Below are 12,168 nucleotides of genomic sequence, written 5' to 3' on the forward strand. Positions count from 1 at the left end.
TCTGAGGACTTGAGAAACCAAATTGTGAGGAAGCATGAGCAATCTCAAGGCTACAAGTCCATCTCCAAAGACCTGAATGTTCCTGTGTCTTCCGTGCGCAGTGTCATCAAGAAGTTTAAAGCCCATGGCACTGTGGCTAACCTCCCTAGATGTGGACAGAAAAGAAAAATTGACGAGAGATTTCAACGCAAGATTGTGCGGATGGTGGAAAAAGAACCTCGACTAACATCCAAACAAGTTCAAGCTGCCCTGCAGTCCGAGGGTACAATAGTGTCAACCCGTACTATCCGTCGGCGTCTGAATGAAAAGGGACTGTATGGTAGGATACACAGGAAGACCCCACTTCTTACCCCGAGACATAAAAAAGCCAGGCTGGAGTTAGCCAAAACTTACCTGAGAAAGCCTAAAACGTTTTGGAAGAATGTTCTCTGGTAAGATGAGACAAAAGTAGAGCTTTTTGGGAAAAAGCATCAACATAAAGTGTACAGGAAAAAAAAAAGAGGCATTCAAAGAAAAGAACACGGTCCCTACAGTCAAACATGGCGGAGGTTCCCTGATGTTTTGGGGTTGCTTTGCTGCCTCTGGCACTGGACTGCTTGACCGTGTGCATGGCATTATGAAGTCTGAAGACTACCAACAAATTTTGCAACATAATGTAGGGCCCAGTGTGAGAAAGCTGGGTCTCCCTCAGAGGTCATGGGTCTTCCAGCAGGACAATGACCCAAAACACACTTCCAAAAGCACTATAAAATGGTTTGAGAGAAAGCACTGGAGACTTCTAAGGTGGCCAGCAATGAGGCCAGACCTGAATCCCATAGAACACCTGTGGAGAGATGTCAAAATGGCAGTTTGGAGAAGGCACCCTTCAAATATCAGGGACCTGGAGCAGTTTGCCAAAGAAGAATGGTCTACAATTCCAGCAGAGCATTGTAAGAAACTCATTGATAGTTACCGGAAGCGGTTGTTCGCAGTTATTTTGGCTAAAGGTTGTGCAACCAAGTATTAGGCTGAGGGTGCCAATACTTTTGTCTGGCCCATTTTTGGAGTTTTGTGTGAAATGATCAATGATTTGATTTTTGCTTCATTCTCTTTTGTGTTTTTTCCTTGCAAGCAAATTAAATGAAGAGAATAATACCAAAGAATTTGTGATTGCAATCATTTTCAGGAAGAAACTGAGTATTATCTGACAGAATTGCAGGGGTGCCAATACTTTTGGCCACCACTGTATAACTGCGCTGTTGGTGCAGGCATGTTTTGATTGGCCAGAGATACATAAGAAAAAGCAAATGCAGCGAATAAGTTCTAAAGTCTGTGGAGGGGGAACAGAAGAAAAAGATAAACTGTCCTGGAATCAGTTGCGAGCAGTGTGAAGGGTGTGGGAGCTGTAACATCACCTACAGTGGATCTGTGTTATCAGCTATGTATAGAGGTGTTACCCTTCATCATAATCCTGTCTGATGATAATGAGTCTGCTGAAATGTCCTCTGAAAAGATCAGGAAGTCTGAGTCTCCAGCATAACGCCCAGTTGCCAATGTGAGGATTGCAAGATTTCTGTTTTGTGTTTTTTTTGTTTGTTTTTTAAATGCAGATAGTAAAAATTGAAAGAAAAAAAATCAACATATTTAAAAATAAATGTAAAAATCTGATTTAATGGCATTTTTGTAAGGAGCAATCAGTTCCGTTTCTATTTCATTTTCCAGTCTGTGCTAGGACAAAGCTTTATGAATTCAGTCTTTATACTGTGCGCTCATCCCAAAGAAGCTTTTCTTCTTTCTGGCCTACGCAGTCATTCCAGAAGTGGATAGGAATTAAATTTTACAATTTCATGCTTAAATCACATTACACATTTGGCCAGAAGACAAAAAGTTCATACCCTACAGTAATAAGATTACCTATCCATTCTATCCGATATGGCAATTATTATTATCATGTTAACACACCATACATAATCCTCCAGTTTCCCATTACTGGATAGCTACACAGAGAGGCCACTGCTGAACCAAACAAACAATTCATATTTTATACTATGGGATAAAAAAGGATAACTTCCAATAAAGGGAGCATTATAGAATGGAATTGTATAAATATCAATTTCTCAGTATAATATTAGTATGAGAATCAATTTCATTAAGCAAGAGGAAATTATAAGAAAAACTTGCAAGGGCCAGGGGAAATTGTTCAATCCCCTGGATTTATCCACAAAATTATTCAGCAGGCTGCTATTTACTGTGACCTATACGGTATTATATTGACTACAGTATTGTCTAGCCTTTAAGAGATTATGGAAAATTTGCCCTCTTTGGCCATTCTAGCAGCAAATGGGAAAAAAAAACCCCACAAACTATTATAGTGAACGTTCACCTATGCAGCTCTGCAAATATAATCCTTAAAAAGTAAAGCCAGTTCATTGAGATTTTAAAAATGGTGCAAATGTCTTTGAATTGAAGCAGTATTGGCATGTAGAGGATGAAACCTTAGTCCTTCTTGCAGCTGGAGTTTGTTACAAAGCATCAGTGACAGCCTAGCGAACAAGAGATAAAGATATTTAAAAAAAAAAAAAACAAGTGCTAAATGGTCACTGGTGTTTCAATAACCTTTTCATACATCACCCTAAAAAAATAGCTCAACTCAGTCTTGGTCAAAGCAACACACATAATACAGGCTTTCTAAACTATCTATTAAAGTCTATGAAATGAGTAGGAGGAAGAAGCACTAGGCACAATGAGAAATTAGGCAGATTGCGCTGGAGCTTCAATCAGGATTTATCATATTTGGTGGTGCATTCACAGCCACAAAGCTCAGTACTGCTGAATAATGTCTTTCATACTGCTGCTACAGTGGAATAAGAACAGTAATCCCTCTCATACAATGTAATGTGAATGGGCGACAATATAGCAGATAGTCTCCTCCTCCCAGCTCAGAGACAACTGAAAATTAGCCTACAGAGGGGAAAGCTGGTGAAAAATGAAGACTACAAGTAATATAATGGCCAGAAATAGTGTTATTCCTCTTGTACACAGGCGACATCTTAGGGTATGTGCACACGATCAGTACGGTCAGCGCTTTGAATGCAGTATACTTTATGCTGCATCCAAAGTGCTGCACGCAGGTGAATCCACACGTGTTCATTGAAGCATGCGGATTCACCGCATCCTATACATTGCACGGATATAATTTCTCTTGCGGAGACTAGCGACTCCGCAAGAGAGATTGACATGCTACGGTCTGTAAAGACGCACCGCATGTCTGTGTCTGCGGGTGATCCGCAGGTGCACGGAGACGCATAGTGGGCATGGGACTTCTTGAAATCCCATCCACTTTGCTTGTAATGTGGAACCCTGCGGTTTGCACGCCGTCCAATCCGCACCGTTTCCTGACCGTGTGCACATACCCTTCTGAAAAGTTACCTGAAAACTCAGGTTTTCCATGACCACAAACTGATGGCGTATCTTATTCTCTAACTTTTGACAGGGGCTAAACTGTAGCATCAGCTTATGGAACATAACACTGCATATGAGAAAAATAGGCCGCGGTACTCCAGCAAGTGCTTTGCAGTTCGTCCTGGCTTATAAGGAGTGTGTGTGGCAGAGAAACATTTTGTTGGGTTTAACCTCTTAACACCCCATAACAGATCTAGCATGTCAGGGGCTTTGGAGCAGGCTCAGAATCTATAATATATAGCACAGGGGTCTCAAACTCAGCCGGGTAAATGGGCTGCACATAGAAATTGAATATGAAGGGCCGCGTTCTTTGCGGGAGAAGGTGACGTTTTCATTGATACAATTATTTTTCTATATGACTTTCAGATCATCATTTGTTTTATGGCGTGTTTTTTATTCTTTTTAATAGTGTTTATAAAATAGGTTATGGTACAGGTCTTCGCTTTTACTTCAATTTTTACATAAAACAGCATGTTATTCCATTATTTTTTTCATTCTTTATTTTACTTTTCTTTTTAAAAATGGTTCCTTTTTTTGACCCCCAATTGGCCCCCTTCAGTCATATAGTTTTGCAAATAGCCCCATATAGTAATTATCTCCCCCATCCAGTAATAATGTCTCAAAACCTGTTGTAATGTCCCCAAGCCTGTGGTAAAGCCCCATGTCCTGTCACAATGATTCCATAATCTGTAATAATGATCCCCTAGCCTGTAATAATGTCCCCACCCTGTAACCATTTTATAGCAAGGTCCCCTTTTTGTAACAATGTCCCCCATTCTGCTGCTCTTTACATACACAAAAAAAATTCTTCTCACCTGACCTCGCTTCCTCGGCAAACAGCATCCTCTTATTGCTCCACAGCAGGGGTGCCTAGCAATGACGTAGTGTGAGGCCGCGCTGGTACGCCGACGTCAGCTGCTTGCCTGTCATTGCCCAGTGGCTGGTATTGGTATTGCGGTGCAGAGTTGGTCTTTGTGCCAAAAACAAATCAATTCAATGGAATGTGTATCCTCGAATGTACATTCAGTTGAAAAGAAGTGCTGGCGTTGGCAGCACCTGGCTCGCTGGACACGATTGTCTCAAGGACCGGAGACAGCGAATGCGCAGATTGAGGTCTTGGGAAACGAGACCTAGTCTCATGAAATCTCAATCTGCGCATGCGCTGCCTCAGGTGGCCATTTTCCCGAAGCCCACTGAAGGGATATGTACGGGAGTGGGGACCTTTGCTTACAGGCGCCAACGTTTTTCTGGGAGGGCGAGGCCCACATCATTGCCCCACTCCTCCTGACGCCGACCTCCTGAATCAGCGACCCCGGCTCCCCTGCTGCCGCCCCCTAGGTAACATACCTTCGGATTATAAGACGCACTCCATTTTTTCTCCCAAAGTTGGGGGGGGGGGAGTGCACCTTATAACCTGAAAAATACGGTATGTGTAATAATGAGAAATGACACAGGGAACAAGTACTAAATACATGAAGAAAGAGGTGCAAACAGCCATGGAAAATCATGTCACCAGCTGAAATCTACCAGTAATTAGAAAGCAATCCTGCCACTCAGTGAAAAATAAGATCAGTTGGTTCAATTGATGGCCTATAAAAAGGTGTCTCATTACCAAGGTGCCACACAAGAAATGTCATGATGGGTAAAACCAGTGAGCTGTCTCAAGACCTTCGCAACCTTATTGTTGCAAAACATAATTATGGCATTGGTTACAGAAGAATTTGTAAACTAAACTACTGAAGGTTCCATTGAACACTGTTGCGGCCATAATCCGGAAGTGGAAAGAACATAATTTCACCATAAACCAGCCACGACCAGGTGCTCCCCGCAAGATTTCAGACAGAGGAGTGAAAAGAAATATCAAAAGAGTTGTCCAAGAGGCAAGAACCACCTGTGGAGAGCTACCGAAAGACCTGGAATCAGCAGGTAAAATTGTTTCAAAAGAATACTATAAGTAATACACTCAACCTCCATGACTTGCACGCACGCTCACCACGCAAGACTCCATTGCTGAACAAAAAGCATGTTCAAGCACGTTTAAAGTTTGCTCAACAACATTGAAACGAGGGTGGACATATCAGCAAGACAAAAATCTCAAACACACAGCCAAGGAAACTCTCAATTGGTTTCAGAGAAGAAAAAAAAGTTGCTAGAATGCCCAGCCAATCACCTGACCTGAATCCATTACAAAATTTATGGAAGGAAGTAAAGCTCAGAGTTCATAGAAGGAGCCCACAGAGCCTTCAGGATTTGAAGTGTTTGTATGGAACAATGGGACAAAAATCATACCAGAGCAATGCTTGCGACTAGTTTCTCCATACAGGAGGCATCTTGACGCTATTATCACCAACAAAGGCTTTCGTACGAAGTATTACATTTCAGTAAGCGTGTTCAACACTTTTTTCTGGGTGTCATTTCTGATTATTACACCTAACTTAATTTAAGGGCATCTATGGTTTGATTTATTTGCCTGTGTGGATTGGATGGGTTTTTATCAACATCTGGTGAGAATTTCATGCCAATAGCACTTTTAGAAATATATTTACTTAGAAAAATGGTGAAATGTGTTCAATGCTCATTTCACCTGCTGTATATATGTGTGTACGTATACATATTATATATATATCATACACACTAGTCAGTTGGCATGGTTTCTCAACCTCTACCAAGCAGAAGCCACTGGAGAGATGAGATTTCATCGCCAAAGATAAACACACAGGGGATCTCGCTCTGAAAGTTTCAATCCTTTCTTTGAACACACACAGAAATATAATAGACGCTACACTCTAAGCTAAATCTTTGTTTTCCATAAGAGAATAGGGAGAATTACCATACTAGTAATTGAAGTCAACTAGGTTTTAGGTACTGAGATAGGAGCAGTTTACCTGCAATCTACTGTACAAAGCTCAGATGTTTCTTCTTTGCCACAATTCAATTTAATGCACTTTGCAGCACAGCTTAGAGGGGACGTCTACCACAATGTGTTGCAAGGTGAAGTCAAGGACAGAGACAGACATTTTCAAAAGATTTATTGCTACTGCTTGATGTACATACATTGGAAAACAGACACGTAGGATCTGTAAAGCAGATACTATGCTTCTGCTTGTAACCTTGAGTGTATTCACTATGTAATCATAACTGCAAGAACAAATACAAAAAAAGTAGATATAGCCACATCAAATGATAAATTAGCCTAAAACATGAACAGTTTAGGGTGCATTTACATTCACCGATTGCGGTTATTAAACGACCATCAATCAGCTGCATGTTCAGACAGGCCGACTACATTTCCATGTGCACAGGACAATCGTTAATATGATCGTTCTCGGCACATAGAATATTATTGTTCACTTTAGCACATCTAGTGCTTATACAGCACGATGTGCTACCAAGAACGATGATTTTTAAGTACAAAAATCATTTCACCGGACGAACATGCGTTTTGCCAATTCATTGGGCGATTGGCTGTTGAGGAAATGAGATGTCCCGATAATCACCCAATGTAAATGGGTCCTAAAAAAAAATAAAAAAATCACACCAACGCACATACTCTTTATGTTGTGCATATTTTCAACATGCAGTGATAGCATTGGGCACCATCATCATAAGTAATTTAGAGAAATTCTATACATCAAGTTGAGTACATTTGCATTTTAAAAGTGAACTGCAGGAAATGTTTAGAATACTGACATTTCTTTAAAATAACAGTGATGTACTAAAGAAAACAACATTTTCTTCATAGACTGTATATGCCATTTATTTGAACAGCCATCAACCAAAAATAGCTGTGGACCTATAGAATAGATACAATGTGTAAGCTAATAGTTAACAAGTGACAGTAAATTTCCTCGATAATTACCTTCAAAGTTCTACTACTACATAGCATGCAAGGAGGGACACCTAGTGAGACTTCTACATAGGGATATATTGTCCTATTAATGGCATAGCAATGTTCAAGAGGTTTAATAAGATGTACCGTTTTATTATTAATGTTAGGGAGATTTATCAGAAAATGAGAAGAACCTTTTAAAATACTCACTACATTTCTGCTGTTAAGCTAGAAAAAAAATATGTCTCTCTAGTTGGAAATTGTATAATTTTAATGGAGGTCTGCTGTACATACAGATATAAACTGCAACATAATACTATCCTAATAGAAACACTAGACCAGTACATACATATATATATATATATATATATATATATATATATATATATATATATATATATATATATATATATATATATATATATATATATATATATATATATATATATTATACACACACACACACACACACAAACACACCAAAAGTTTGGACACACCTTCTCATTTAAAGATTTTTCTGTATTTTCATGACTATGAAAATTGTACATTCACACTGAAGGCATCAAAACTATGAATTAACACATGTGGAATTATATACTTAACAAAAAAGTGTGAAACAACTGAAAATATGTCTTATATTCTAGGTTCTTCAAAGTAGCCACCTTTTGCTTTGATGACTGCTTCGTACACTCTTGGCATTCTCTTGATGAGCTTCAAGAGGTAGTCACCGGAAATGGTCTTCCAACAATCTTGAAGGAGTTCCCAGAGATGCTTAGCACTTGTTGGCACTTTTGCCTTCACTCTGCGGTCCAGCTCACCCCAAACCATCTCGATTGGGTTCAGGTCTGGTGACTGTGGAGGCCAGGTCATCTGGCGTAGCACCCCATCACTCTCCTTCTTGGTCAAATAGCCCTTACACAGCCTGGAGATGTGTTTGGGGTCATTGTGCTGTTGAAAAATAAATGATGGTCCAGCTAAACGCAAACCGGATGGAATAGCATGCCCCTACAAGATGCTGTGGTAGCCATGCTGGTTCAAAATGCCTTCAATTTTGAATAAATCCCCAACAGTGTCACCAGCAAAGCACCCCCACACCATCACACCTCCTCCTCCATGCTTCACGGAGGGAACCGGGCATGTAGAGTCCATCCATTCACCTTTTCTGCGTCGCACAAAGACACGGTGGTTGGAACCAAAGATCTCAAATTTGGACTCATCAGACCAAAGCACAGATTTCCACTGGTCTAAAGTCCATTCCTTGTGTTCTTTAGCCCAAACAAGTCTCTTCTGCTTGTTGCCTGTCCTTAGCAGTGGTTTCCTAGCAGCTATTTTACCATGAAGGCCTGCTGCACAAAGTTTCCTCTTAACAGTTGTTGAAGAGATGTGTCTGCTGCTAGAACTCTTGAAGCTCATCAAGAGAATGCCAAGAGTGTGCAAAGCAGTCATCACAGCAAAAGGTGGCTACTTTGAAGAACCTAGAATATAAGACATATTTTCAGTTGTTTCACACTTTGTTGTTAAGTATATATTTCCACATGTGTTAATTCATAGTTTTGATGCCTTCAGTGTGAATGTACAATTTTCAAAGTCATGAAAATACAGAAAAATATTTAAATGAGAAGGTGTGTCCAAACTTTTGGTCTGTACTGTGTGTGTGTATATATATATATATATATATATATATATATATATATATATATATATATATATATATATATATATATATATATATATATATATATATATATATATATATATACACATACATATACATACACACACACACACACACATACACATACAGTACAGACCAAAAGTTTGGACACACCTTCTCATTTAAAGATTTTTCTGTATTTTCATGACTTTGAAAATTGTACATTCACACTGAAGGCATCAAAACTATGAATTAACACATGTGGAAATATATACTTAACAACAAAGTGTGAAACAACTGAAAATATGTCTTATATTCTAGGTTCTTCAAAGTAGCCACCTTTCGCTTTGATGACTGCTTTGCACACTCTTGGCATTCTCTTGATGAGCTTCAAGAGGTAGTCATCCGAAATGGTTTTCACTTCACAGGTGTGCCCTGTCAGGCTTAATAAGTGGGATTTCTTGCCTTATAAATGGGGTCGGGACCATCAGTTGTGTTGTGCAGAAGTCAGGTGGATACACAGCTGATAGTCCTACTGAATAGACTGTTCGAATTTGTATTATGGCAAGAAAAAGCAGCTAAGTAAAGAAAAACAAGTGGCCATCATTACTTTAAGAAATGAAGGTCAGTCAGTCCGAAAAATTGGGAAAACTTTGAAAGTGTCCCCAAGTGCAGTTGCAAAAACCATCAAGCACTACAAAGAAACTGGCTCACATGAGGACTGCCCCAGGAAAGGAAGACCAAGAGTCACCTCTGCTTCTGAGGATAAGTCTATCCGAGTCACCGGCCTCAGAAATCGCATGTTAACAGCAGCTCAGATTAGAGACCAGGTCAATGCCACACAGAGTTCTAGCAGCAGACACAACTCGACAACAACTGTTAAGAGGAGACTTTGTGCAGCAGGCCTTCATGGTAAAATAGCTGCTAGCAAACCACTGCTAAGGACAGGCAACAAGCAGAAGAGACTTGTTTGGGCTAAACAACACAAGGAATGGACATTAGACCAGTGAAAATCGGTGCTTTGGTCTGATGAGTCCAAATTTGAGATCTTTGGTTCCAACCACCGTGTCTTTGTGCAACGCAGAAAAGGTGAACGAATGGACTCTACATGCCTGGTCCCCACCGTGAAGCATGGAGGATAGGTGTGATGGTGTGGGGGAGCTTTGCTGGTGACACTGTTGGGGATTTATTCAAAATTGAAGGCATACTGTACCAGCATGGCTACCACAGCATCTTGCAGCGGCATGCTATTCCATCCTGTTTGCGTTTAGTTGGACCATCATTTATTTTTCAACAGGACAATGACCCCAAACACACCTCCAGGCTGTGTAAGGGCTATTTGACCAAGAAGGAGAGTGATGGGGTGCTACGCCAGGTGACCTGGCCTCCACAGTCACCAGACCTGAACCCAATCGAGATGGTTTGGGGTGAGCTGGACCGCAAAGTGAATGCAAAAGGGCCAACAAGAAGTTAGCATCTCTTAGATTGTTGGAAGACCATTTCCGGTGACTACCTCTTGAAGCTCATCAAGAGAATGCCAAGAGTGTGCAAAGCAGTCATCAAAGCAAAAGGTGGCTACTTTGAAGAACCTAGAATATAAGACATATTTTCAGTTGTTTCACACTTTTTTGTTAAGTATATAACTCCACATGTGTTAATTTATGGTTTTGATGCCTTCAGTGTGAATGTACAATTTTCAAAGTCATGAAAATACAGAAAAATCTTTGAATGAGAAGGTGTGTCCAAACTTTTGGTCTGTACTATATATATATATAATCTTATGTGGCTGCACATATTGTAACAATTCCTACTGCTTAGATCTCAAACATAACACGAGACAGAATGAATGTTAATGAAACAGCACTGACCTTGGATATTATAAAGGAAGCAAGATACGCTTCTATCCAGAACACGGAAGCCAGTACTGCCGCATCATAATGGAGCTGTTCCAAAGAGAGATTGTCAGTTCATTTTTTGCCTGTGATCCCTGTACAAAAGAAAATGGAGGACCATGAGAAAAGGATCACATCCAAACAAGAATTTGCCCATCATGGTCAGTAAAACATGCAGATCTATTTCCCTCTATGAATGAAAAGCAAGCCAATGTGAAAATTTTACTATTTAGTCCTAATTATAAAACAACAAAAACAGTAAAATAAAAAATAATCAGAGGCCAGAGCAATGCTGAAAAGATCAGACAGCCAGTGTGTGAAGAAATTATTAATAATTCTGTTAAAATGCCAGGTTTTTGTCTTGTAAAAAAAATTAAATATAATCACACAAACAATAAGAATCATTTCACTTTTTACACCCTTAATGTCACCCATAACATTACATTGAGAAACAAATTGAAATCATTTTGAGGGGGAAAATAAAAATAAGAAAACTAAAATTATGTGTCTGCATAAGTGTGAACCACCCTCTTATAATTGTGGATGTGATTGTGTTCAAAATTAGCCAATCACATTTAAACTTACTTTAAATAGTTGTCTGTCACGGAGATTAACAAAAACAACAAATAATAATAATAATCTTATTATTATAGCGACATTTATTCCATGGCGCTTTACATGTGAAAAGGGGTATACATAATAAAAAACAAGTACAATAATCTTAGACAAAAGAAGTCACCGACTGGTACAGGAGGAGAGAGGACCCTGCCCACGAGGGCTCACAAAGGGATGGTTGAGGATACAGTAGGTGGTGGTAGAGCTGGTCGTGCAGTGGTATAGTGGATCGGTGGTTATTGTAGGTTGTAGGCTTGTTGGAACAGGTAGGTCTTCAGGTTCCTTTTGAAGGTTTCCACGGTAGGTCAGAGTCAGATGTGTTGGGGTAGAGAGTTCCAGAGTAGGGGGGATGCAAGGGAGAAATCTTGCATGCGATTGTGGGAAGAGGAGATAAGAGGGTAGTAGAGAAGGAGATCTTGTGACGATCGGAGGTTGCATGCCGGTAAGTACCAGGAGACTAGGTCACAGATGTATGGAGGAGACAGGTTGTGGATGGCTTTGGTTAGGGTTTTGAACTGGAGTCTCTGGGTAATGGGGAGCCACTGAAGGGATTAACAGAGGAGAGAGGCCGGGGAACAGCGGGGGACAGGTGGATTAGTCGGGCAACAGAGTTTAGGATAGATTGGAGGGGTGCGAGAGTGTTAGAAGGGAGGCCACAGAGCAGGAGCTTGCAGTAGTCGAGGAGGGAGATGATGAGGTCATGGACTAGGGCTTTTGCAGATTCTTGATTAAGAAAT

General features: G+C 40.2%; 1 protein-coding gene across 7 annotated transcripts in view; it reads right to left on the minus strand.

The window, feature by feature from the left end:
* The window catches only part of WDFY3 (WD repeat and FYVE domain containing 3), a 353,725-nt gene that overhangs the window by 282,973 nt on the left and 58,584 nt on the right, over positions 1-12,168 (minus strand). For 6 of the 7 annotated variants that reach the window (XM_073637120.1, XM_073637116.1, XM_073637119.1 and 3 more), the window contains exon 2: positions 10,793-10,911. The exons of the other annotated variant lie outside the window; for it this stretch is intronic. The gene's annotated coding sequence lies outside the window, so the exon portion shown is untranslated. The remainder of the gene's footprint in view (positions 1-10,792; positions 10,912-12,168) is intronic. 7 annotated transcript variants of the gene reach the window in all.

This window comes from Phyllobates terribilis, unplaced genomic scaffold (genome assembly GCF_046119375.1).
Source record: "Phyllobates terribilis strain yellow unplaced genomic scaffold, ASM4611937v1 Scaffold_1__5_contigs__length_1240528914, whole genome shotgun sequence".
Lineage (NCBI taxonomy): Eukaryota > Metazoa > Chordata > Amphibia > Anura > Dendrobatidae > Phyllobates > Phyllobates terribilis.